A 6,000-nucleotide genomic window follows, 5' to 3' on the forward strand; every position below is an offset into this window, starting at 1 on the left:
CCACAGCAATCAAACAAGAAACAAAAATAAGAAACATTCAGTTGTCTAAATAAAAAGTTAAAATTTCACTATTTTCATATGACATGATATTATATTTAAAAAATTCTAAACACTTCACAAAAAAAACTGCGGTAAAGACGCAGGATACAAAATTAATACCCCAAAATAATATTACTTCTATACACTAATAACGAAGTAGCAGAAAGAGAAATTAAGAAAATAACTCCACTTACAATTGAACTACAAGCATAAAATACTTATAAATAAACTTAAAACTAAAAGGCAACCAACGGAATGGGAAAAGATATTTGCAAATGACATATCGGACAAAGGGCTAGTATCCAAAATCTATAAAGAGCTCACCAAACTCCACACCCGAAAAACAAATAATCCAGTGAAGAAATGGTCAGAAAACATGAATAGACACTTCTCTAAAGAAGATCTCTGGATGGCCAACAGGTACATGAAAAGATGCTCAACGTCGCTCATCAGGGAAAGACAAATCAAAACCACACTCAGATATCACCTCACACCAGAGTGGCCAAAATGAACAAATCAGGAGACTGTAGATGCTGGAGAGGATGTGGAGAAATGGGAACCCTCTTGCACTGTTGGTGGGAATGCAAACTGGTACAGCCACTCTGGAAAACAGTGTGGAGGTTCCACAAAAAATTAAAAATAGACCTACCCTATGACCCAGCAATAGCACTGCTAGGAATTTACCCAAAGGATACAGGAGTACTGATGCATAGGGGCACTTGTACCCCAATGTTTATAGCAGCACTCTCAACAACAGCCAAATTATGGAAAGAGCCTAAATGTCCATCAAATGATGAATGGATAAAGAAATTGTGGCTTATATACACAATGGAGTACTACGTGGCAATGAGAAAGAATGAAATATGGCCCTTTGTAGCAACGTGGATGAAACTGGAGAGTGTGATGCTAAGTGAAATAAGCCATACAGAGAAAGACAGATACCATATGTTTTCACTCTTATGTGGATCCTGAGAAACTTAACAGAAACCCAATGGGGGAGGGGAAGAAAAAAAAAAGAGGTTAGAGTGGGAGAGAGCCAAAGCATAAGAGACTGTTAAAAACTGAGAACAAACTGAGGGTTGATAGGGAGTGGGAGGGAGGGGAGGGTGGGTGATGGGTATTGAGGAGGGCACCTTTTGCGATGAGCACTGGGTGTTGTATGGAAACCAATTTGACAATAAATTTCATATATTGAAAAATAAATAAATAAATAAACATAAAAAATTAAAATTAAAAATTAAAAAAAGAAATAAATAAGTGAAAACCTGTACTCTGAAAAAAAAAGTAAAACATTGATGAAGGAAATTGAAGATGACACAAATAGAAAGATATCACATGCTCATGAATTGGAGGAATTAGTGTTATTCAAATGTCCATATTGCCCAAAGCAATCTATAGATTCAATTTAATTCCTATTAAACTACCAACAGTAGTTTTCACAAAACCAGAACAAATAATACTAAAATTTGTATGGAGTCACTGAAGATCTCAAATAGCCAAAGCAATTCTGAGAAATAATAACAAAGCTGGTGGAATCACAATACCACATTTGAAGACATACTACAAATCTGTATAGAACAGATTAATGAAACAAGAAGCTGTTTCTTCAAAAATAATAAATAAAATTGACAAGCTTCTATCCAGACTTATCAAAAAAAAAATGAAAAAAGAAACACCCATGTCCTGCTCTGTACCACAATAACTACACATAATTTAAGTTATCCATTGGAACTAGAACATTATTGCTAAACCTGTATTCGAAAGCAATACCCTATTCAAGTGACAGAAAAATGAAGACAACCAATATTTTTTTTTTCTGAGAGGCTACTGAAGTATAGGGTTAATGTAGCATCAAGCCAACACTATACTGAGATCCTAGGAGGCAGGAGCATTCCTGAACCTCCTCTATGGGCATGACTCATTTCTAGAGATAGTGTTACATGAGATGATTGAATCCTACTAGGCATATGCTGGGGCTTTGACTTTTGCTTTGTTTTGTGTCGTTTGTCAGCAGGAATGATTGAAATGTGAGGTGTAAACTGACACGTATAACTTGTATAAGCCAAACACCCCATTTGCCACATATATCTAGGGTTCCAAACAGTTTTACCTACAGATCTACCTGAACATCATGGTGCAGGGCAAGAACACCAGTAATTTTATTGGAGTGAAGCCAAGTCACCGTCTTTATAATAGAGGTCCTTAGGATTGGATGAATAAAAGGAATGAGATCACCACGTATATAATTGGTGAGCAAGCTAAAAGTGAGGCAGTGAACAATATCTTAGTAGCATATCAAGGAAATATTCATGACAGGCATTGTGATCTGTTAGAGGAACAGGAATGAGGTGCCTTCAGTGAAGCAAAAGTTTGGGGTCAGTAGTGAATAGGAGGCATTTCATGGATGGGTTACAGTAACACATTAAAGGGGATAGAATGCACTTGTGTTCATGGAAGAAATAACCATTACTTATCCATAAAATAGATGGAGGACTCAATCTACTTCATAAAAACCACATCTGGCAGGACTGTGAACCCCTTGTTAAGGATAAATGATAGCATAGCTGATGTGTCCTTTCTAACAGACCACTTTGACACATTCTCAAAATTTTTCTTACACTGTCATACAAGCCATAGGCTTCAGCTACAGAGGTAGCAGATATAATTTTTGCTTCTTGCATGATTGCTGTGGCTGTGGTTTCCAGTACTACACTGAATAAAAGTGGTGAGTGTGGACATCCTTGTCTTTTTCCGGACCTTAGGAGAAAACCTCTCAACTTTTCAACATTGCGCATGATGTTAAGTGTATGTTTCTTTCTTAAATGGCCACTATATGGCATGTTCCCACTAAGCCCAATTTGTTGAGAGATTTTTAAAACCATTAATGGATATCAACCTTTGTAAAATGGTTTTTCAGCATTTATTGAAATGACAATATGATTTTATCTTCCATTCTGTTGATATGGTGCATCCATTATTGATTTGTGGTTATCAAACCTTCCTTGAGTCCCTGGAATAAACATCGCTTGATTGTGGTGAATATCCTTTTCAGTGTATTGCTGAATGTGGTTTGCTAATATTATTTTGAGGATTTTGAACCTATGTTCATCAGGGATATTGGTCTGTTTTTTTTTTTGTTTGTTTTTTGTTGTTTTTTGTTTTTTTTGTTTTTGTTTTTCTTTGGTAGTGCTTTTGTCTGGTGTTGTTATCAGAGTAATGCTAACCTCATTGAATGTATTTGAAAGCTTTCTTTTGTATCCTATTTTTTGGGGGCATTTTTTGAGGAGAATAATGGTTAACTCCCTTTTAAATGTTTGGTAGAATTCACTTGTGAATCCAGCTGGTCCTGGAATTTTATTTTTGATTGAGTTACCTTATCTATTCAATTTTGTTACTAATAATCAGTCTGCTTAGATTTTCTATATCTTTGTGATACACATTGGAAGACTGTATGTTGCTATGAATTTATCCATTTCATTTACATTGTTCAATTAGTTGGCATATATATATATATATATATATATATATATATATTGCAGTAATTCTTATAATCCTTTGTATTTCTCTGGTGTCAGTTGTTACTTATTTTTTGTTTCTGATTTTACTTATTAGGGTCCTTTATCTTTTTTTTTCTTCATGAGTCTGGCTATGGATTTATCAATATTGTTTATATTTTCAAAGAACTAATTTTTGGATTCATAAGCATTTGTCATTTTTTAAGTTTTTATTTTATATACTTCTGCTCTGATCTTTATTATTTCTTTCCTTCTAATGACCTTGGACTTTGTTCTTGTTTTCCTACTTCCTTTAGGTGTAAGATTATATTACTTATTTTAGCTTTTTCTTGTTTAAGGTAGATTTATAACACTATATATTTCCTTCTTAAAACTGGTTTTTCAGTGTCCCAAAGACTTTGGACCATTGTGTTCTTATTTGCATTTTTCCCTAAGTATATTTTTAAAATTTATTCTTTCCTTGTTTCACTGACCAATTGGTTGTTTAGTAGCATGTTGTTTAGCCTCTAGCAGTTTTTGTTATTTCCAGTTTTTCTCTCGTGATTGATTTTTTGTATCACACTGCAGTGGTCATAAAAAATGCATGGTATGATTTCAATATCTGGACTAACATGTGAACTATCCCAAACAATGCTTAATGTGACTAGATAAGAATGTGTCTTGTGTTGTTTTGAATGAAATGAAATGTATATATCAATCTTGTCCAACTGGTCTAATGTGTCATTCAAAGCCACTGTTTCTTTATGGATTGTCTTAGATTATCTATCCATTGCTTTAAGTAGATAGTTAAAGTCCCCTAACATTATTTAATTATTATTTATTTCTCTCTATATGTCCTTTAATATTTTCTTTATGTATTTAGGTTCTCCAGTGTTGGGTGTATAGGTATTTACCATTCTTATATCTCATTTTTTGATTGATCTCTTTATCATCTTGTAATATATTTATTTGTCTTTTGTTTCTGTTGTTTACTCTTTTACATTTCCTATTTTAATTACAGTATAGTTAACATACACTATTATGTTACTTTCAGGTGTACAATATAGTGATTCAATTATTCTATATATTATTCAGTGCTAATCACGATAAATGTACTCTTTAATCTGTGTCACCTATTTCACTCATCCCTTCACCACCTTCCCTCTAGTAACCACCAGATTGTTCTCCATAGTTAAAAGACTGTTTCTTGGTTTCTCTCTCTATCATTTGCCCTTTTGTTCATTTTCTTTGTTTCCTAAGTTCCACACATGAGTGAAATCATGTAGTATTTGTCTTAATCTGATCGACTTACTTTGTTAGCATATATTATCTAGCTACATCCATGTTATTGCAAATGGCAATAATTCATTATTTTATGGCTGAATAATATTATATATATAACATCATCTTTGCCATTTAATCTACTGATGGATATGTGGGCTACTACCATAATTAGACTATTGTAAACAATAATGCAACACTACAGGGATGTACACTCTCACCACTGTTGTTCAACATAGTACTGGAAGTCTTGGCCTCAGCAATCAGAAAACAAAAAGAAATAAAAGGCATACAAATTGGCAAAGAAAAAGTCAAACTTTCACTCTTTGCATATGACATGATACTCTACACCAAAAACCCAAAAGACTGTATCAAAAAACTGTTAGAACTCATAAGGGATTCAGAAAAATTGCAAGATACAAATATCAACATAGAGAAATTGGTTGCATTTGTATACACCAATAATGAAGCAGGTAAAGAGATTTTCATGGAACCTATCTCATTTACAATAGCACCAAACTTCATAAGATACCTGGGAATATATCTAACCAAAGAGGTAAAATATATCTATGCTGAAAACTATAGAAAACCTACGAAAGTGGGGCGCCTGGGTGGCGCAGTCGTTGAGCGTCCGACTTCAGCCAGGTCACGATCTCGCGGTCCGTGAGTTCGAGCCCCGCGTCGGGCTCTGGGCTGATGGCTCAGAGCCTGGAGCCTGTTTCCGATGATTCTGTGTCTCCCTCTCTCTCTGCCCCTCCCCCATTCATGCTCCGTGTCTCTCTGTCCCAAAAAAATAAATAAACGTTGAAAAAAAAAAAAAGAAAACCTATGAAAGAAATTGACGAAGATAAAAAGATTTGGAAAACATTCCATGCTCATGAATTGGAAGAACAAATATTGTTAAAATGTCGATACTACCCAAATCAATCCTCACATTCAATGTAACCCCTACCAAAATAACACCAGCATTTTCACAGAGCTGGAACAAACAATCCTAAACATTGTATGGGGCCAGAAAAAGACCCTGAATAGCCAAAGTAATGTTGAAAAAGAAAACTAAAGCTGGAGGCATCACAATTATGGACCTTAAGCTGTACCACAAAGCTGTAATCATCAAGACAGTATGGTACTGGCACAAGAACAGACACATACATCAATGGAACAGAATAGAGAAACCAGAAATAGA

This window comes from Leopardus geoffroyi, chromosome X (genome assembly GCF_018350155.1).
Source record: "Leopardus geoffroyi isolate Oge1 chromosome X, O.geoffroyi_Oge1_pat1.0, whole genome shotgun sequence".
NCBI classification, from domain to species: Eukaryota; Metazoa; Chordata; class Mammalia; order Carnivora; family Felidae; genus Leopardus; species Leopardus geoffroyi.